This window comes from Drosophila suzukii, chromosome 3 (assembly GCF_043229965.1).
Source record: "Drosophila suzukii chromosome 3, CBGP_Dsuzu_IsoJpt1.0, whole genome shotgun sequence".
Classification (NCBI taxonomy): domain Eukaryota; kingdom Metazoa; phylum Arthropoda; class Insecta; order Diptera; family Drosophilidae; genus Drosophila; species Drosophila suzukii.
The window spans coordinates 43,793,997-43,818,378 of record NC_092082.1 but is presented as its reverse complement, the minus strand read 5'-3'; positions in this window follow the sequence as shown (position 1 = coordinate 43,818,378).

Sequence of the window (24,382 nt, the reverse complement as noted above, 5' to 3'; positions counted from 1 at the left end):
CAGAGGCGAGACTTCCTAATGCACTTAGTGCAGTCAAAATGGGTACAATAGGTAAAAAACTACCAATTTTCGGTACATTAATAATACGAGGAATCTTAATAATTTTTTTATTTCTACCAATTGATTTATTGACTGCTTTACGTGCAACCTTAATCGCACTCATTAGATCTAGTGGCTTCCGAGTTTTCAATGCCCGTATTCCTGTATGGATAACATTTGAAAAACTCTTTACCTTTGATTTCCTTTTCTTACACTTTCTCTTTGTTCCCTTTTTCACACCCATTCCGAATTTATTTTTTGTTTTCATAATATTTGAAATCAAGTATGCTGCTGTTTTCTCTGCAATACTATTATCTTTTGAACCAACACGTTCCCACGCTTTATTTATTAGTACTGCGTCAGCCTTATGTCGATCAGCTAGATCCTTATATTGTGAATATGCAATATCATGTACTCTACAAGCTTCATCCAATTGATTTTTCCCACGATCACCGCGCTCCAACCTTTGTTTTAGCTTTGTTCCAGGTCCACAAAAATTATAACCAGGAACATGTACTTCAAATGGAAGTGTGTTAATTATTTTGTTGATAATACCACTACCTCGTTTCAAGTTTGAACTCTGGCTGCAACAATTATAAAAACTTTTACCCATTTTATATAATGTTTAATCAAGGAGCATTTCTCATCGAATGAAGTACATTACACACGTGAATATGCGTTTAATACGTCAAAAACAAGAAATCTGTGTTAGAAATATCGAGGGTGGTGATCATTCATTAACAAATTCAGTTCCACGACATAGTTCTTTATTACCCAATACAATAAGAGCATTGGTTGTCGGTCCCTCAAACTGTGGAAAAACAAATGTTATGCTCAGCCTTATTGAAAGTCCAAACGGGCTAAAATTTGAGAATATATATGTATTCTCAAAGAGTTTATATCAACCAAAGTATGAGTATTTAGAGAAACTAATTAAACCGATAAAGGGAATGGGATATTATACGTTCTCACAAAATGATGAAGTTTTACCACCCGCTAAGGCTAAAGAAAACTCTGTTATGATTTTTGATGATGTTGCTTGTGAAAAACAAAACAACATTCGTTCATATTTCTGTATGGGGCGTCATAAAAATATAGATTCTTTTTACCTATGCCAAACATATACTCATATTCCAAAACATCTAATACGTGATAATGCGAATATGATTATAATGTTTAAACAAGATGATTTAAATATGCGTCATATATATCGTGATCATGTAAATACTGATATGTCCTATGATTCATTTATGAAAATTTGTCAAAAGTGTTGGAGTGATAAATACGGATTCCTCATAATAAGTAAAGATAACGATATGGAAAAGGGAAGATACAGGAAGGGTTTTAATGAATTTATAATTATTTGAGAATATAAGTTTCATTCTGTAAGCTATATTTTCACAGTACATTATTAGACCCCAAAATGAGTAGATCATTCACTCTTACATTAAATGGTAATGAACCCATTACAAACATTTCTTATTTCCCACCCATTGAACTGACAAATGGTGAATATGAGTGTGCACTCATTGACTTTCATATGTACAACTCTATACCCAATGTTGATATAAATAATAATCTATTTCATATTGGTGATAAAGTAATTCAACTTCCAATCGGGTCATATGAACTCAATGATATTTATGATTTTCTAAAAAATAAACTAAAAGATTATGATCTTGAGAAAACATTTCAAATGGAGAGTAATAATAACACACTTCAAGTTCATATTACAACTACCAAGGAACCTATTTATTTTAATAGAAACAACTCCATTGGACAATTGCTTGGTTTCAATAAAAAAATAATTTATCCCGACTTGAAAAAAACATATATATCTGATCAACCTGTCAACATTTTAAAAATAAACACAATACGCTTAGTATGTAATATTATAAGGGGGTCATATATTGATAGTAGACAAGATCATTCATTATACGAATTTGGAATTAATGTTCCACCAGGCTATAAAATGAATATCACACCACACAATCTTATTTACTTACCAGTCAACACTAGAGAAATAAGTACACTCTCTATTCACATAACTGATCAGAACGGTGAATTTATAAATTTACGCGGTGAAAACTATACAATTCGTTTACACTTAAGATTAATACAATGATTATATACAATAAAAGAGGTGATACCTACCATCATCAGCACACTTTAAAACATAAAGTTATAGGAAGAGGATCGAAACCAAAAAGACACACACTTACATTAAAAAATAAGTTAATTCTTAAATCATTGGGCTTCAAAGTGCGAGTTTAACTAAAGTCATGGGGTTGAATGAAATATTGGCAGTACGGGAAAAACCTTTCTCTGATGAAAGTATATCAAAGAAGGAATATCACAGCTATCAACCCTATCAACAATCATTTAAACCAAATGATGAGATAAGAATTACAATCCAAAATCAAGATTTATATGTACTCCCCCATGAGAGTCTTCTAAATTTTCAAGGAGATATTACCCTAATTAAGGAAGGGGGAGCGGTAGAAACTCAAAATGTTATTGCGAGAATGAGAAATAAATGTATGGCATACTTTTTAGATGAAATACGCTATGAAATAAATGGTGTTGAGATAGATAGAACAAGATTTAGTGGTATTACTTCTACAATAAAAAACTTTGTTTCTTTAAATCAATTTGAAAGCAAGAGACTTTACAATACCCGTTTTCAATTTAACCCCCCACTTCAACTTTTCAATACCCCTTAAAAATCTACTTGGATTTGCTGAAGATTTCAAAAAAGAATTATTAAATTGTAAACATGAACTAGTACTATTAATATCAAAAAATTTTAATGATGTACTTGAGCAAGATAAATTTGAGAATGTCGGAAAATATCATCTCAATATGACTAATATTACATGGAAAATTCCTCATATAACACCCAGCGATTCAACGAAAATTAAAATGTATGATATTATAAAAAGTGGAACCAATCTACCGATTGCATTCCGTAGTTGGGATACATACATTAATCCTAAACTAAGTAATGGAACAAATCATGTTTGGAATGTTAAATTAGCTGCTAACCGAGAACGTCCACGATTTGCTTTAATTGGATTTAAAGATAACCACCATCTTATTACAAACAATTTAAGAAATCTAAAGGTCTACTTAAACTCTGAAACTTATCCCTACGATGACTTAAACTTGGACTTTGATAAAGATCGATTTGCTCACCTATATGATATGTATTGCAGGTTTCAATCTAGCTACTATAACCGAAGTGAATCTCCTTTACTATCACCTACAGACTTTAAAACTAAAGCTCCTATTATCGTAATTGACTTATCATATCAAAATGAAATGGTTAAATCGGGACCCATTGATGTTAGGATTTCAATTGAACTTACCAAGCCCGCTATCGAAAATGTTCAAGTATATTGCGTGCTCATACATGATCGTTTAGTTGAATATAACCCGTTGAATGGTCTAGTTCAGCGGATTGTCTAACAATTAATCAATCAATCATGAGTGAAGATATTGTTGCAATTGATGTTCAAGGATTTCTTGGGAATAATAATAGATTTATTCTAAAAGAAATTGGTGTGGTATTCAAAAACGAGACAATCTTGAATTCTAATTTTATCATACACTCCCCACATGATTTTATTGAATTGAATAAGAAATGTAGAAAAACAGCTACATGGCTAACAAAAAAACATCACAAAATTTATTGGAATGATGGAGTATACTTTTTCAAAGAAACACAAATGTAAGAGAAATAATTTGAAAACAGGAAATAATTTGTAAGGGATATCAAAAAAGGTTATTCCTACAAAAATTTTTAAAAATTGATGATGTAATTAACATTGATGAAATTGGTTGTCCCCCTCTAAAAATAATGGATGGAAATCACTTTCCATATTGTTCATTACATGCTCGGGATGGTGTCTGCTCTCTCAACAATGCTCATACAATCTTAAACATTTACACAAACGAAAACTCCTAAACACCTTTTAACCATTCATTCACATTTTGAGAGTCGGGGAAATAAGTTTACGAAATGACTGATTCTAATAACAATCTTAATATACCGACTTATTCTTCTTGGAAATATGGTTTCAAAAGAGGACTTGAAATTACTACTGGAGACAAGGAACAAGTTCATGGGTACTGACGTAAAGGAGTTTATAAAAACAACATTTGGAGAACATTTACATTTATGTACATTTTTTTAATGATAATATAGAAACTTGTGCTTGTTTTCATTTTGTAATTCAATTCATCATATATTGAAATTCTAAAATAAAGAGAAAACCAAAAAAAACAAGGAAGAACGCTATAGTCGAGTACCTCGACTATCAGATACCTGTTACTCAGCCAAATAGAGATATGCAAGTAGCAAAGCGAGATTAAAATGCGCCACCTACCGGCGGTATACAGATTTAAGCGTTATGGGCGTTAGAGTGGGCGTGGCAAATTTTTTTTTGGACCAATCGATAGGTATTGACGAGACCAATACATTTCATTAAATTTTTTTTTTTTATCTAGCATGAAAATTGTGGGCGTCACAGGTTTTTGCGGTTTGTGGGCGTTTAAGTGGGCGTGGCAAACTTTTTATGAGTCAATCGATAGGTATTGATGAGAACAATACATTTCAGTTAAAATTTTTATTCTAGCATCAAAACTGTAGGAGCCACAGTTTTGGGCGGTTTGTGGGCGTTAGAGTGGGCGTGGCAGTCTACTGAAACAAACTTGCGCTGCGTAAGAAGCTCAGGAATCTGCACGCCAAACCTCAATAGCGTAGCTCCCATAGTTTTCGAGATCTCAGTGTTCATCCGGACAGACAGACGGACAGACGGACATGGCTAGATCGACTCGGCTAGTGATCCTGATCAAGAATATATATACTTTATGGGGTCGGAAACGCTTCCTTCTGCCTGTTACATACTTTCCGACGAATCTAGTATACCCTTTTACTCTACGAGTAACGGGTATAAAAATTTTCTATTGTTTTGAATTTGTTTTCGAGGGTGGGTCTATCATACGCTGTTGCATTTTTTAACATCTGTTTTCTAAGTATAATACAACGATTTATCTCTACCAAACTTTAGTTGAAGATAAACATTCAGACTATTACGTTGAAAGAAAAAATGATTTCCTCAAAAATTGAAGAGTTCTTAAGGGAGCATGGGAGTGAGATCTTCAAGGAACATGTTACGAAATTGAAATCATTTCATACATTTTTTAAAGATGTAGAGCCATCCCAGTAATTCATTCAAAGTATGGAGAACACCTATCATCCTGTGCATGGGCATATGATGATTGTAAAGATGGACCTGACACTTGCAGGTGTATGCATGTTGAAAAGAGAGAAGAAGACGCCTTAAAATTGATGGAAAGATACATTAATTTACTTAAAAGACTCAATGTAAACTAATTTAACACGAATATGATTATATAAAAACGTATTTGACTAAACAAACGATCTCATTTGTTTTTGTGTATATTCTGTTAGAAACCACCACCACAACCACCAACACAAGCACCACCACCACCAACACCCCTCTTACACTTCTACGCTTACTTTCCCATCTAATGCTCGCTAAAGAGGGGGAAGTTACCGAACTCACGCTTATTTCACACCACAAAAGTATGCGATCTAATATCCCTCAAACCAACACCTTTTGACCACAAGACCGTAGACAGGTTACACTAACAGATGTCAACTACAACCCTAATTGAATCTACCCTATTAAAACTATCCCTAATTGAATCAACAAAACGCCCACGCATAACAAAACAACTTCCCTTCCTCCTCCTCCTCCGCTAAAATATAGTTTTACAAATTCATACGCATGACAAAACATCGTTTTTGTGTATATTCTGTTAGGAACCACCACCACCTCCACCACCACCACTACCTCTACTATAGAATTGAAACATTTAAGATTACCCTCCCCTTAACTTAATACAAGTTAGAAGCAACATAGTGACCTTCGTGCAACCATTACACTCCTACACATCCTATTCGGGTAAAGATCACTCTAAACAGCCATAAAATCCTACGCATGACAAAACACCCCTATCACACACACACACCTTTAGGGTGAGAAAATGACAAGACATATCAAAACACCACTCTCTCACACCCCTACACACCCCTTAAAACACCTGCGTGCAACCATGCGTGACCACCTGCGTGCAACCATGCGTGACTGATTAGGGTCACCCCCACCTCAAAGTGAGCCAGCTCCCGTATTACCTATCTACTCAATGACATAAAAACAATCATATTTTGTACTACCTTTAAAGTAATATATTTTAATGCAGATAGCAACATAACCATTCCACAAGCCCATAAAGGTATGCCATATCGAGATCCGAGTCCGTTTGAACAAGTAATGGGCTTTTAAAGATGGAGGAAGGCCCATTTCTATAAGCCTTTGCAAAATTAAAATCAATGACATAAAAACGGTCATATTTTTTATTACCTTTAAAGTTATATCTTTTAATGCAGATAGCATTACATGATTATGTAATCGATTTGCAAGCCCATGAAGGTATGCCATATCGATATCCGCGTCCTTTTGACCAAGTAATGGGCTTTTAAAGATGTAAAGAAGGCCAATTTCTGTAAACCTACGCAAAATAAAAATCAATGACATAAAAACGGTCATATTCTTTTCTACCTTTAAAGTTATATATTTTAATGCGGATAACAACATAATCATTCCACAAGCCCATAAAGGTATGCCATATCGATATCCGAGTCCTTTTGACCAAGTAATGGGCTTTAAAAGATAGAAAGAAGGCCCATTTCTGTAAACCTTTGCAAAATTAAAATCAATGACATAAAAACGGTCATATTTTTTACTACCTTTAAAGTTATATATTTTAATGCAGATAGCAACATAACCATTCCACAAGCCCATAAAGGTATGACATATCGATATCCGAGTCCTTTTGACCAAGTAATGGGCTTTAAACGATTGAAAGAAGGCCCATTTCTATAAGCATTTGCAAAATTAAAATCAATGACATAAAAAAGGTCATATTTTTACTTCCTTGAAAGTTGAATGTTTTAATGCAGATAACAATATTAAAATCAATGACATAAAAACTGTCATATTTTTTACTACTATTAAAGCTATATATTTTAATGCAGATAGCAACATAATCATTCCACAAGCCCATAAAGGTATGCCATATCGAAATCCGAGTCCGTTTGAACAAGTAATGGGCTTTTAAAGATGGAGGAAGGCCCATTTCTAAAGGCCTTAGCAAAATTAATATCAATGACATAAAAACGGTCAAAACGGTCTACCTTTAAAGTTATATTTTTTTATGCGGATAACAACATAATCATTCCACAAGCCCATAAAGGTATGCCATATCGATATCCGAGTCCTTTTGACCAAGTAATGGGCTTTAAAAGATAGAAAGAAGGCCCATTTCTGTAAGCCTTTGCAAAATTAAAATCAATGACATAAAAACGGTCATATTTTTTACTGCCTTTAAAGTTATATATTTTAATGCAGATAGCAACATAACCATTCCACAAGCCCATAAAGGTATGCCATATCGAAATCCAAGTCCGTTTGAACAAGTAATGGGCTTTTAAAGATGGAGGAAGGCCCATTTCTATAAGCATTTGCAAAATTAAAATCAATGACATAAAAAAGGTCATATTTTTACTTCCTTTAAAGTTGAATGTTTTAATGCAGATAACAAAATTAAAATCAATGACATAAAAAGGGTCATATTTTTTACTACCTTTAAAGTTATATATTTTAATGCAGATAGCAACATAATCATTCCACAAGCCCATAAAGGTATGCCATATCGAAATCCGAGTCCTTTTGACCAAGTTATGGGCTTTTAAATATGGAAAGAAGTCCCATTTCTCAAAACCTTCGCAAAATTAAAACCAATGACATAAAAACGGTCATATTTTTGACTATCTTTAAATTTAAATGTTTAAGTTCGGATAACAGTATAATAATTCCATAAGCTTGTAAAGGTATGTCATATCAAAATTCGAGTCCTTTTGACCAAGTTTTGGGCTTTTAAATATGGAAAGAAGTCCCATTTCTGTAAGCCTTCGCAAAATTAAAACCAATGACATAAAAACTGTCATATATTTTACTACCTTTAAAGTTAAATTTTGTTATGCAGATGACAACATAATCATTCCACAAGCCCATAAAGGTATGCCATATCGAAATCCGAGTCCTTTTGCCCAAGTTATGGGCTTTTAAATATGGAAAGAAGTCCCATTTCTGTAAGCCTTTGCAAAATTAAAACCAATGACATAAAAACTGTCATATATTTTACTACCTTTAAAGTTAAATTTTGTAATGCAGATGACACATAATCATTCCACAAGCCCATAAAGGTATGCCAAATCGAAATCAGAGTCCATGTGACCAAGCTTTTGGCTTTTCAAGATGGAGGAACCCATTTCTATAAACCTTTGCAAAATTAAAATCAGTGACATAAAAACGGTCACATTTTTTACTACCTTTAAAGTTATATATTTTAATGCAGATAGCAATATAATCATTCCACAAGCCCATAAAGGTATGCCATATCGAAATCCGAATCTTTTTGACCAAGTTATGGGCATTTAAAGTTTAAAAGAAGGCCCATTTCTGTAAACCTGCGCAAATTTAAAATCAATGACATAGAAACGGTCATATTTTTTACTACCCTTAAAGTTATATATTTTAATGCAGATAACAACATAATCATTCCACAAGCCCATAAAGGTGTGCCATATCGAAATCCGAGTCCTTTTGCCCAAGTTATGGGCTTTTAAAAATGGAAAGAAGTCCCATTTCTGTAAGCCTTTGCAAAATTAAAATCAATGACATAAAAACGGTCATATATTTTACTACCTTTAAAGTTAAATTTTGTAATGCAGATGACAACATAATCATTCCACAAGCCCATAAAGGTATGCCAAATCGAAATCAGAGTCCATGTGACCAAGCTTTTGGCTTTTAAAGATGGAGGAACCCATTTCTATAAACCTTTGCCAAATTAAAATCAGTGACATAAAAACGGTCATATTTTTTACTACCTTTAAAGTTATATATTTTAATGCAGATAGCAACATAATCATTCCACAAGCCCATAAAGGTATGCCATATCGAAATCCGAGTCTTCTTGACCAAGTTATGGGCATTTAAAGTTTAAAAGGAGGCCCATTTCTGTAAACCTGCGCAAATTTAAAATCAATGACATAGAAACGGTCATATTTTTTACTTTAAGGGTAAAGTTATATATTTTAATGCAGATAACAACACATTCATTCCACAAGCCCATAAAGGTATGCCATATCGAAATCCGAGTCCTTTTGCCCAAGTTATGGGCTTTTAAATATGGAAAGAAGTCCCATTTCTGTAAGCCTTTGCAAAATTAAAACCAATGACATAAAAACGGTCATATTTTTGACAACCTTTAAATTTAAATGTTTAAGTGCGGATATCAGTATAATAATTCCTTTTGATCAAGTCATTGGCTTTTAAGGATAGAAAGAAGGCCCATTTCTGTAAGCTTTCGCAAAATGAAAATCAATGACATAAAAACGGTCATATTCTTACTACCTTTAAAGTTAAATGTTTTAATGCAGATAACAACATAATCATTTCGCAAGCCCATAAAGGTATGCCATATCGAAGTCAGAGTCCCTTTGGATGGAAAGAAACCCCACGTCTGTAAACAATCGCAAAATTAAAATCAATGACATAAAAACTGTCATATATTTTACTACCTTTAAAGTTATATCTTTTAATGGAGATAGCAACACAATCATTTCACAAGCCCATGAAGGCATGCCATTTCGAAATCCGATTCCTTTTGACCAAGTAATGGGTTTTTAAAGATGGAGGAACGCCCATTTCTATAAGCCTTTACAAAATTAAAATCAATGATATAAGAACGGTCATATTTTTACTTCCTTTAAAGTTGAATGTTTTAACGCAGATAACAAAATTAAAATCAATGACATAAAAATTGTCATATTTTTTACTACTATTAAAGTTATATATTTTAATGCAGATAGCAACATAATCATTCCACAAGCCCATAAAGGTGTGCCATATCGAAGTCCGAGTCCGTTTGAACAAGTAATGGGCTTTTAAAGATGGAGGAAGGCCCATTTCTATATGCCTTTGCAAAATTAAAATCAATGACATAAAAACGGTCATATTTTTACTTCCTTTAAAGTTGAATGCTTTAATGCAGATAACAAAATTAAAATCAATGACATAAATACGGTCATATTTTTTACTTCCCTTAAGGTTATATATTTTACTGCAGATAGAAACATAATCATTCCACAAGCCCATAAAGGTATGCCATGTCGAAGTCCGAGTCCGTTTGACCAATTTGTAGGCTTTTAAAGATGGAGGAAGGCCCATTTCTGTAATCCTTTGCAAAATTAAAATCAATGACATAAAAACGGTCATATTTTTACATTCTTTAAAGTTGAATGTTTTAATGCAGATAACAAAACTAAAATCAATGACATAAAAACGGTCATATTTTTTACTTCCTTTAAAGTTGAATGTTTTAATGCAGATAACAAAATTAAAATCAATGACATAAAAACGTTTACATTTTTTACTACCTGAAAGGTTATATATTTTAATGCAGATAGCAACAAAATCATCCCACAAGCCCATAAAGGTATGACTTATCGAAATCCGAATCCGTTTGACCAAGTTATGGGCTTTTAAAGATGGAGGAAGGCCCATTTCTATAAACCTTTGCAAAATTAAAATCAGTGACATAAAAACGGTCATATTTTTTACTACCTTTAAAGTTAAATTTTTTAATGCAGATGACAACATAATCAGTCCACAGCAAAGTTATGGGCTTTTAAAGTTTAAAAGGAGGCGCATTTCTGTAAACCTGCGCAAAATTAAAATCAATGACATAGAAACGGTCATATTTTTACGACCTTTAAAGTTAAATGTTTTAATGCAGATAACAAAATTAAAATCAATGACATAAAAACGTTTACATTTTTTACTACCTGTAAGGTTATATATTTTAATGCAGATAGCAACAAAATCATCCCACAAGCCCATAAAGGTATGACTTATCGAAATCCGAGTCCTTTTGACCAAGCTATGGGCTTTTAAAGATGGAAAGAAGGCCCATTTCTGTAAACCCTTGCAAAATTAAAATCAATGACATAAAAACTATCATATTTTGTACTACCTTTAAAGTTATATATTTTAATGCAGATAACAACATAATCATTCCACAAGTACATAAAAGTATGCCATATAGAAGTCCGAGTCCGTTTGACCAAATTATGGGCTTTTAAAAATGGAGGAAGGCCAATTTCTATAAACTTTTGCAAAATTAAAATCAATGACATAAAAACGGTCATATTTTTACTTTCTTTAAAGTTGAATGTTTTAATGCAGATAACAAAACTAAAATCAATGACATACAAACGGTCATATTTTTTACTTCCCTTAAGGTTATATATTTTACTGCAGATGGAAACATAATCATTCCACAAGCCCATAAAGGTATGCCATATCGAAGTCCGAGTCCGTTTGACCAAGTTATAGGCTTTTAAAGATGGAGGAAGGCCCATTTCTATAAACCTTTGCAAAATTAAAATCAGTGACATAAAAACGGTCATATTTTTTACTACCTTTAAAGTTACATTTTTTAATGCAGATGACAACATAATCATTCCACAGCCAAGTTATGGGCTTTTAAAGTTTAAAAGGAGGCGCATTTCTGAAAACCTGCGCAAAATTAAAATCAATGACATAGAAACGGTCATATTTTTACGACCTTTAAAGTTAAATGTTTTAATGCAGAACAAAATTAAAATCAATGACATAAAAACGTTTAAATTTTTTACTACCTGTAAGGTTATATATTTTAATGCAGATAGCAACATAATCATTCCACAGCCAAGTTATGGGCTTTTAAAGTTTAAAAGGAGGCCCATTTCTGTAAACCTGCGCAAAATTAAAATCAATGACATAGAAACGGTCATATTTTTACGACCTTTAAAGTTAAATGTTTTAATGCAGATAACAAAATTAAAATCAATGACATAAAAACGGTTACATTTTTTACTACCTGTAAGGTTATATATTTTAATGCAGATAGCAACATAATCATCCCACAAGCCCATAAAGGTATGACTTATCGAAATCCGAATCCGTTTGACCAAGTTATGGGCTTTTAAAGATGGAGGAAGGGTCATTTCTATAAACCTTTGCAAAACTAAAATCAGTGACATAAAAACGGTCATAATTTTTACTACCTTTAAAGTTAAATTTTTTAATGCAGATGACAACATAATCATTCCACAGCTAAGTTATGGGCTTTTAAAGTTTAAAAGGAGGCCCATTTCTGTAAACCTGCGCAAAATTAATCTCAATGACATAGAAACGGTCATATTTTTACGACCTTTAAAGTTAAATGTTTTAATGCAGATACAAAATTAAAATCAATGACATAAAAACGGTTACATTTTTTACTACCTTTAAGGTTATATAGCTTAATGCAGATAGCAACATAATCATCCCACAAGCCCATAAAGGTATGACTTATCGAAATCCGAGTCCTTTTGACCAAGCTATGGGCTTTTAAAGATGGAAAGAAGGCCCATTTCTGTAAACTCTCGCAAAATTAAAATCAATGACATAAAAACTGTCATATTTTTTACTACCTTTAAAGTTATATATTTTAATGCAGATAGCAACATAATCATTCCACAAGCCCATAAAGGTGTGCCATATCGAAGTCCGAGTCCGTTTGAACAAGTAATGGGCTTTTAAAGATGGAGGAAGGCCCATTTCTATAAGCCTTTGCAAAATTAAAATCAATGACATAAAAACGGTCATATTTTTCCTTCCTTTAAAGTTGAATGTTTTAATGCAGATAACAAAATTAAAATCAATGACATAAATACGGTCATATTTTTTACTTCCCTTAAGGTTATATATTTTACTGCAGATAGAAACATAATCATTCCACAAGCCCATAAAGGTATGCCATATCGAAGTCCGAGTCCGTTTGACCAAGTTATAGGCTTTTAAAGATGGAGGAAGGCCCATTTCTGTAAGCCTTTGCAAAATTAAAATCAATGACATAAAAACGGTCATATTTTTACTTTCTTTAAAGTTGAATGTTTTAATGCAGATAACAAAACTAAAATCAATGACATAAAAACGGTCATATTTTTTTACTTCCTTTAAAGTTGAATGTTTTAATGCAGATAGCAACATAATCATCCCACAAGCCCATAAAGGTATGACTTATCGAAATCCGAATCCGTTTGACCAAGTTATGGGCTTTTAAAGATGGAGGAAGGCCCATTTCTATAAACCTTTGCAAAACTAAAATCAGTGACATAAAAACGGTCATATTTTTTACTACCTTTAAAGTTAAATTTTTTAATGCAGATGACAACATAATCATTCCACAGCCAAGTTATGGGCTTTTAAAGTTTAAAAGGAGGCGCATTTCTGTAAACCTGCGCAAAATTAAAATCAATGACATAGAAACGGTCATATTTTTACGACCTTTAAAGTTAAATGTTTTAATGCAGATAACAAAATTAAAATCAATGACATAAAAACGTTTACATTTTTTACTACCTGTAAGGTTGTATATTTTAATGCAGATAGCAACATAATCATCCCACAAGCCCATAAAGGTATGACTTATCGAAATCCGAGTCCTTTTGACCAAGCTATGGGCTTTTAAAGATGGAAAGAAGGCCCATTTCTGTAAACCCTCGCAAAATTAAAATCAATGACATAAAAACTGTCATATTTTTTACTACCTTTAAAGTTATATATTTTAATGCAGATAACAACATAATCATTCCACAAGCCCATAAAGGTATGCCATATAGAAGTCCGAGTCCGTTTGACCAAATTATGGGCTTTTAAAGATGGAGGAAGGCCAATTTCTATAAACTTTTGCAAAATTAAAATCAATGACATAAAAACGGTCATATTTTTACTTCCTTTAAAGTTATATATTTTAATGCAGATAGCAACATAATCATCCCACAAGCCTATAAAGGTATGACTTATCGAAATCCGAATCCGTTTGACCAAGTTATGGGCTTTTAAAGATGGAGGAAGGCCCATTTCTATACACCTTTGCAAAACTAAAATCAGTAACATAAAAACGGTCATAATTTGTACTACCTTTAAAGTTAAATTTTTTAATGCAGATGACAACATAATCATTCCACAGCCAAGTTATGGGCTTTTAAAGTTTAAAAGGAGGCGCATTTCTGTAAACCCTCGCAAAATTAAAATCAATGACATAAAAACTGTCATATTTTTTACTACCTTTAAAGTTATATATTTTAATGCAGATAGCAACATAATCATTCCACAAGCCCATAAAGGTATGACTTATCGAAATCCGAATCCGTTTGACCAAGTTATGGGCTTTTAAAGATGGAGGAAGGGTCATTTCTATAAACCTTTGCAAAACTAAAATCAGTGACATAAAAACGGTCATAATTTTTACTACCTTTAAAGTTAAATTTTTTAATGCAGATGACAACATAATCATTCCACAGCTAAGTTATGGGCTTTTAAAGTTTAAAAGGAGGCCCATTTCTGTAAACCTGCGCAAAATTAATCTCAATGACATAGAAACGGTCATATTTTTACGACCTTTAAAGTTAAATGTTTTAATGCAGATACAAAATTAAAATCAATGACATAAAAACGGTTACATTTTTTACTACCTTTAAGGTTATATAGCTTAATGCAGATAGCAACATAATCATCCCACAAGCCCATAAAGGTATGACTTATCGAAATCCGAGTCCTTTTGACCAAGCTATGGGCTTTTAAAGATGGAAAGAAGGCCCATTTCTGTAAACTCTCGCAAAATTAAAATCAATGACATAAAAACTGTCATATTTTTTACTACCTTTAAAGTTATATATTTTAATGCAGATAGCAACATAATCATTCCACAAGCCCATAAAGGTGTGCCATATCGAAGTCCGAGTCCGTTTGAACAAGTAATGGGCTTTTAAAGATGGAGGAAGGCCCATTTCTATAAGCCTTTGCAAAATTAAAATCAATGACATAAAAACGGTCATATTTTTCCTTCCTTTAAAGTTGAATGTTTTAATGCAGATAACAAAATTAAAATCAATGACATAAATACGGTCATATTTTTTACTTCCCTTAAGGTTATATATTTTACTGCAGATAGAAACATAATCATTCCACAAGCCCATAAAGGTATGCCATATCGAAGTCCGAGTCCGTTTGACCAAGTTATAGGCTTTTAAAGATGGAGGAAGGCCCATTTCTGTAAGCCTTTGCAAAATTAAAATCAGTGACATAAAAACGGTCATATTTTTACTTTCTTTAAAGTTGAATGTTTTAATGCAGATAACAAAACTAAAATCAATGACATAAAAACGGTCATATTTTTTTACTTCCTTTAAAGTTGAATGTTTTAATGCAGATAGCAACATAATCATCCCACAAGCCCATAAAGGTATGACTTATCGAAATCCGAATCCGTTTGACCAAGTTATGGGCTTTTAAAGATGGAGGAAGGCCCATTTCTATAAACCTTTGCAAAACTAAAATCAGTGACATAAAAACGGTCATATTTTTTACTACCTTTAAAGTTAAATTTTTTAATGCAGATGACAACATAATCATTCCACAGCCAAGTTATGGGCTTTTAAAGTTTAAAAGGAGGCGCATTTCTGTAAACCTGCGCAAAATTAAAATCAATGACATAGAAACGGTCATATTTTTACGACCTTTAAAGTTAAATGTTTTAATGCAGATAACAAAATTAAAATCAATGACATAAAAACGTTTACATTTTTTACTACCTGTAAGGTTGTATATTTTAATGCAGATAGCAACATAATCATCCCACAAGCCCATAAAGGTATGACTTATCGAAATCCGAGTCCTTTTGACCAAGCTATGGGCTTTTAAAGATGGAAAGAAGGCCCATTTCTGTAAACCCTCGCAAAATTAAAATCAATGACATAAAAACTGTCATATTTTTTACTACCTTTAAAGTTATATATTTTAATGCAGATAACAACATAATCATTCCACAAGCCCATAAAGGTATGCCATATAGAAGTCCGAGTCCGTTTGACCAAATTATGGGCTTTTAAAGATGGAGGAAGGCCAATTTCTATAAACTTTTGCAAAATTAAAATCAATGACATAAAAACGGTCATATTTTTACTTCCTTTAAAGTTATATATTTTAATGCAGATAGCAACATAATCATCCCACAAGCCTATAAAGGTATGACTTATCGAAATCCGAATCCGTTTGACCAAGTTATGGGCTTTTAAAGATGGAGGAAGGCCCATTTCTATACACCTTTGCAAAACTAAAATCAGTAACATAAAAACGGTCATAATTTGTACTACCTTTAAAGTTAAATTTTTTAATGCAGATGACAACATAATCATTCCACAGCCAAGTTATGGGCTTTTAAAGTTTAAAAGGAGGCGCATTTCTGTAAACCCTCGCAAAATTAAAATCAATGACATAAAAACTGTCATATTTTTTACTACCTTTAAAGTTATATATTTTAATGCAGATAGCAACATAATCATTCCACAAGCCCATAAAGGTATGACTTATCGAAATCCGAATCCGTTTGACCAAGTTATGGGCTTTTAAAGATGGAGGAAGGGTCATTTCTATAAACCTTTGCAAAACTAAAATCAGTGACATAAAAACGGTCATAATTTTTACTACCTTTAAAGTTAAATTTTTTAATGCAGATGACAACATAATCATTCCACAGCCAAGTTATGGGCTTTTAAAGTTTAAAAGGAGGCCCATTTCTGTAAACCTGCGCAAAATTAAAATCAATGACAAAGAAACGGTCATATTTTTACGACCTTTAAAGTTAAATGTTTTAATGCAGATACAAAATTAAAATCAATGACATAAAAACGGTTACATTTTTTACTACCTTTAAGGTTATATAGCTTAATGCAGATAACAACATAATCATCCCACAAGCCCATAAAGGTATGACTTATCGAAATCCGAGTCCTTTTGACCAAGCTATGGGCTTTTAAAGATGGAAAGAAGGCCCATTTCTGTAAACCCTCGCAAAATTAAAATCAATGACATAAAAACTGTCATATTTTTTACTACCTTTAAAGTTATATATTTTAATGCAGATAACAACATAATCATTCCACAAGCCCATAAAGGTATGCCATATAGAAGTCCGAGTCCGTTTGACCAAATTATGGGCTTTTAAAGATGGAGGAAGGCCAATTTCTATAAACCTTTGCAAAACTAAAATCAGTGACATAAAAACGGTCATATTTTTACTTCCTTTAAAGTTATATATTTTAATGCAGATAGCAACATAATCATCCCACAAGCCTATAAAGGTATGACTTATCGAAATCCGAATCCGTTTGACCAAGTTATGGGCTTTTAAAGATGGAGGAAGGCCCATTTCTATACACCTTTGCAAAACTAAAATCAGTAACATAAAAACGGTCATAATTTGTACTACCTTTAAAGTTAAATTTTTTAATGCAGATGACAACATAATCATTCCACAGCCAAGTTATGGGCTTTTAAAGTTTAAAAGGAGGCGCATTTCTGTAAACCCTCGCAAAATTAAAATCAATGACATAAAAACTGTCATATTTTTTACTACCTTTAAAGTTATATATTTTAATGCAGATAGCAACATAATCATTCCACAAGCCCATAAAGGTATGACTTATCGAAATCCGAATCCGTTTGACCAAGTTATGGGCTTTTAAAGATGGAGGAAGGGTCATTTCTATAAACCTTTGCAAAACTAAAATCAGTGACATAAAAACGGTCATAATTTTTACTACCTTTAAAGTTAAATTTTTTAATGCAGATGACAACATAATCATTCCACAGCCAAGTTATGGGCTTTTAAAGTTTAAAAGGAGGCCCATTTCTGTAAACCTGCGCAAAATTAAAATCAATGACAAAGAAACGGTCATATTTTTACGACCTTTAAAGTTAAATGTTTTAATGCAGATACAAAATTAAAATCAATGACATAAAAACGGTTACATTTTTTACTACCTTTAAGGTTATATAGCTTAATGCAGATAACAACATAATCATCCCACAAGCCCATAAAGGTATGACTTATCGAAATCCGAGTCCTTTTGACCAAGCTATGGGCTTTTAAAGATGGAAAGAAGGCCCATTTCTGTAAACCCTCGCAAAATTAAAATCAATGACATAAAAACTGTCATATTTTTTACTACCTTTAAAGTTATATATTTTAATGCAGATAGCAACATAATCATTCCACAAGCCCATAAAGGTATGACTTATCGAAATCCGAATCCGTTTGACCAAGTTATGGGCTTTTAAAGATGGAGGAAGGGTCATTTCTATAAACCTTTGCAAAACTAAAATCAGTGACATAAAAACGGTCATAATTTTTACTACCTTTAAAGTTAAATTTTTTAATGCAGATGACAACATAATCATTCCACAGCCAAGTTATGGGCTTTTAAAGTTTAAAAGGAGGCCCATTTCTGTAAACCTGCGCAAAATTAAAATCAATGACATAGAAACGGTCATATTTTTACGACCTTTAAAGTTAAATGTTTTAATGCAGATACAAAATTAAAATCAATGACATAAAAACGGTTACATTTTTTACTACCTTTAAGGTTATATAGCTTAATGCAGATAGCAACATAATCATCCCACAAGCCCATAAAGGTATGACTTATCGAAATCCGAGTCCTTTTGACCAAGCTATGGGCTTTTAAAGATGGAAAGAAGGCCCATTTCTGTAAACCCTCGCAAAATTAAAATCAATGACATAAAAACTGTAATATTTTTTACTACCTTTAAAGTTATATATTTTAATGCAGATAGCAACATAATCATTCCACAAGCCCATAAAGGTATGACTTATCGAAATCCGAATCCGTTTGACCAAGTTATGGGCTTTTAAAGATGGAGGAAGGGTCATTTCTATAAACCTTTGCAAAACTAAAATCAGTGACATAAAAACGGTCATAATTTTTACTACCTTTAAAGTTAAATTTTTTAATGCAGATGACAACATAATCATTCCACAGCCAAGTTATGGGCTTTTAAAGTTTAAAAGGAGGCGCATTTCTGTAAACCCTCGCAAAATTAAAATCAATGACATAAAAACTGTCATATTTTTTACTACCTTTAAAGTTATATATTTTAATGCAGATAGCAACATAATCATTCCACAAGCCCATAAAGGTATGACTTATCGAAATCCGAATCCGTTTGACCAAGTTATGGGCATTTAAAGATGGAGGAAGGGTCATTTCTATAAACCTTTGCAAAACTAAAATCAGTGACATAAAAACGGTCATATTTTTTTACTTCCTTTAAAGTTAAATTTTTTAATGCAGATGACAACATAAACATTCCACAGCCAAGTTATGGGCTTTTAAAGTTTAAAAGGAGGCCCATTTCTGTAAACCTGCGCAAAATTAAAATCAATGGCATAGAAACGGTCATATTTTCACTTCCTTTACAGTTGAATGTTTTAATGCAGGTAACAAAATTAAAATCAAAGACATAAAAACGGTCATATTTTTTACTACCTTTAAAGTTATATATTTTAATGCAGATAGCAACATAATCATTCCACAAGCCCATAAAGGTATGACTTATCGAAATCCGAGTCCTTTTGACCAAGCTATGGGCTTTTAAAGATGGTAAGAAGGCCCATTTCTGTAAACCCTTGCAAAATTAAAATCAATGACATAAAAACTGTCATATTTTTTACTACCTTTAAAGTTATATATTTTAATGCAGATAGCAACATAATCATTCCACAAGCCCATAAAGGTATGACTTATCGAAATCCGAATCCGTTTGACTAAGTTATGGGCTTTTAAAGATGGAGGAAGGGTCATTTCTATAAACCTTTGCAAAACTAAAATCAGTGACATAAAAACGGTCATAATTTTTACTACCTTTAAAGTTAAATTTTTTAATGCAGATGACAACATAATCATTCCACAGCCAAGTTATGGGCTTTTAAAGTTTAAAAGGAGGCCCATTTCTGTAAACCTGCGCAAAATTAAAATCAATGACATAGAAACGGTCATATTTTTACGACCTTTAAAGTTAAATGTTTTAATGCAGATACAAAATTAAAATCAATGACATAAAAACGGTTACATTTTTTACTACCTTTAAGGTTATATAGCTTAATGCAGATAGCAACATAATCATCCCACAAGCCCATAAAGGTATGACTTATCGAAATCCGAGTCCTTTTGACCAAGCTATGGGCTTTTAAAGATGGAAAGAAGGCCCATTTCTGTAAACTCTCGCAAAATTAAAATCAATGACATAAAAACTGTCATATTTTTTACTACCTTTAAAGTTATATATTTTAATGCAGATAGCAACATAATCATTCCACAAGCCCATAAAGGTGTGCCATATCGAAGTCCGAGTCCGTTTGAACAAGTAATGGGCTTTTAAAGATGGAGGAAGGCCCATTTCTATAAGCCTTTGCAAAATTAAAATCAATGACATAAAAACGGTCATATTTTTCCTTCCTTTAAAGTTGAATGTTTTAATGCAGATAACAAAATTAAAATCAATGACATAAATACGGTCATATTTTTTACTTCCCTTAAGGTTATATATTTTACTGCAGATAGAAACATAATCATTCCACAAGCCCATAAAGAAATGCCATATCGAAGTCCGAGTCCGTTTGACCAAGTTATAGGCTTTTAAAGATGGAGGAAGGCCCATTTCTGTAAGCCTTTGCAAAATTAAAATCAATGACATAAAAACGGTCATATTTTTACTTTCTTTAAAGTTGAATGTTTTAATGCAGATAACAAAACTAAAATCAATGACATAAAAACGGTCATATTTTTTTACTTCCTTTAAAGTTGAATGTTTTAATGCAGATAGCAACATAATCATCCCACAAGCCCATAAAGGTATGACTTATCGAAATCCGAATCCGTTTGACCAAGTTATGGGCTTTTAAAGATGGAGGAAGGCCCATTTCTATAAACCTTTGCAAAACTAAAATCATTGACATAAAAACGGTCATATTTTTTACTACCTTTAAAGTTAAATTTTTTAATGCAGATGACAACATAATCATTCCACAGCCAAGTTATGGGCTTTTAAAGTTTAAAAGGAGGCGCATTTCTGTAAACCTGCGCAAAATTAAAATCAATGACATAGAAACGGTCATATTTTTACGACCTTTAAAGTTAAATGTTTTAATGCAGATAGCAACATAATCATTCCACAAGCCCATAAAGGTATGACTTATCGAAATCCGAATCCGTTTGACCAAGTTATGGGCTTTTAAAGATGGAGGAAGGGTCATTTCTATAAACCTTTGCAAAACTAAAATCAGTGACATAAAACGGTCATAATTTTTAATACCATTAAAGTTAAATTTTTTAATGCAGATGACAACATAATCATTCCACAGCCAAGTTATGGGCTTTTAAAGTTTAAAAGGAGGCCCATTTCTGTAAACCTGCGCAAAATTAAAATCAATGACAAAGAAACGGTCATATTTTTACGACCTTTAAAGTTAAATGTTTTAATGCAGATACAAAATTAAAATCAATGACATAAAAACGGCTACATTTTTTACTACCTTTAAGGTTATATAGCTTAATGCAGATAGCAACATAATCATCCCACAAGCCCATAAAGGTATGACTTATCGAAATCCGAGTCCTTTTGACCAAGCTATGGGCTTTTAAAGATGGAAAGAAGGCGCATTTCTGTAAACCCTCGCAAAATTAAAATCAATGACATAAAAACTGTCATATTTTTTACTACCTTTAAAGTTATATATTTTAATGCAGATAGCAACATAATCATTCCACAGCCAAGTTATGGGCTTTTAAAGTTTAAAAGGAGGCCCATTTCTGTAAACCTGCGCAAAATTAAAATCAATGACATAGAAACGGTCATATTTTCACTTCCTTTACAGTTGAATGTTTTAATGCAGGTAACAAAATTAAAATCAAAGACATAAAAACGGTCATATTTTTTACTACCTTTAAAGTTATATATTTTAATGCAGATAGCAACATAATCATTCCACAAGCCCATAAAGGTGTGCCATATCGAAGTCCGAGTCCGTTTGAACAAGTAATGGGCTTTTAAAGATGGAGGAAGGCCCATTTCTATAAGCCTTTGCAAAATTAAAATCAATGACATAAAAACGGTCATATTTTTCCGTCCTTTAAAGTTGAATGTTTTAATGCAGATAACAAAATTAAAATCAATGACATAAATACGGTCATATTTTTTACTTCCCTTAAGGTTATATATTTTACTGCAGATAGAAACATAATCATTCCACAAGCCCATAAAGGTATGCCATATCGAAGTCCGAGTCCGTTTGACCAAGTTATAGGCTTTTAAAGATGGAGGAAGGCCCATTTCTGTAAGCCTTTGCAAAATTAAAATCAATGACATAAAAACGGTCATATTTTTACTTACTTTAAAGTTGAATGTTTTAATGCAGATAACAAAACTAAAATCAATGACATAAAAACGGTCATATTTTTTTACTTCCTTTAAAGTTGAATGTTTTAATGCAGATAGCAACATAATCATCCCACAAGCCCATAAAGGTATGACTTATCGAAATCCGAATCCGTTTGACCAAGTTATGGGCTTTTAAAGATGGAGGAAGGCCCATTTCTATAAACCTTTGCAAAACTAAAATCAGTGACATAAAAACGGTCATATTTTTTACTACCTTTAAAGTTAAATTTTTTAATGCAGATGACAACATAATCATTCCACAGCCAAGTTAAGGGCTTTTAAAGTTTAAAAGGAGGCGCATTTCTGTAAACCTGCGCAAAATTAAAATCAATGACATAGAAACGGTCATATTTTTACGACCTTTAAAGTTAAATGTTTTAATGCAGATAACAAAATTAAAATCAATGACATAAAAACGTTTACATTTTTTACTACCTGTAAGGTTATATATTTTAATGCAGATAGCAACATAATCATCCCACAAGCCCATAAAGGTATGCCATATCGAAGTCCGAGTCCGTTTGAACAAGTAATGGGCTTTTAAAGATGGAGGAAGGCTCATTTCTGTAAACCCTCGCAAAATTAAAATCAATGACATAAAAACTGTCATATTTTTTACTACCTTTAAGGTTATATATTTTAATGCAGATAACAACATACTCATTCCACAAGCCCATAAAGGTATGCCATATAGAAGTCCGAGTCCGTTTGACCAAATTATATGCTTTTAAAGATGGAGGAAGGCCAATTTCTATAAACTTTTGCAAAATTAAAATCAATGACATAAAAACGGTCATATTTTTACTTCCTTTAAAGTTATATATTTTAATGCAGATAGCAACATAATCATCCCACAAGCCTATAAAGGTATGACTTATCGAAATCCGAATCCGTTTGACCAAGTTATGGGCTTTTAAAAATGGAGGAAGGCCCATTTCTATACACCTTTGCAAAACTAAAATCAGTAACATATAAACGGTCATAATTTTTACTACCTTTAAAGTTAAATTTTTTAATGCAGATGACAACATAATCATTCCACAGCCAAGTTATGGGCTTTTAAAGTTTAAAAGGAGGCGCATTTCTGTAAACCCTCGCAAAATTAAAATCAATGACATAAAAACTGTCATATTTTTTACTACCTTTAAAGTTATATATTTTAATGCAGATAGCAACATAATCATTCCACAAGCCCATAAAGGTATGCCATATCGAAGTCCGAGTCCGTTTGAACAAGTAATGGGCTTTTAAAGATGGAGGAAGGCCCATTTCTATAAGCCTTTGCAAAACTAAAATCAATGACATAAAAACGGTTATATTTTTACTTCCTTTAAAGTTGAATGTTTTAATGCAGATAACAAAATTAAAATCAATGACATAAATACGGTCATATTTTTTACTTCCCTTAAGGTTATATATTTTACTGCAGATAGAAACATAATCATTCCACAAGCCCATAAAGGTATGCCATATCGAAGTCCGAGTCCGTTTGACCAAGTTATAGGCTTTTAAAGATGGAGGAAGGCCCATTTCTATAAGCATTTGCAAAATTAAAATCAATGACATAAAAACTGTTACATTTTTTACTACCTGTAAGGTTATATATTTTAATGCAGATAAAAACATAATCATTCCACAAGCCCATAAAGGTATGCCATATAGAAGTCCGAGTCCGTTTGACCAAATTATGGGCTTTTAAAGATGGAGGAAGGCCAATTTCTATAAACTTTTGCAAAATTAAAATCAATGACATAAAAACGGTCATATTTTTACTTCCTTTAAAGTTGAATGTTTTAATG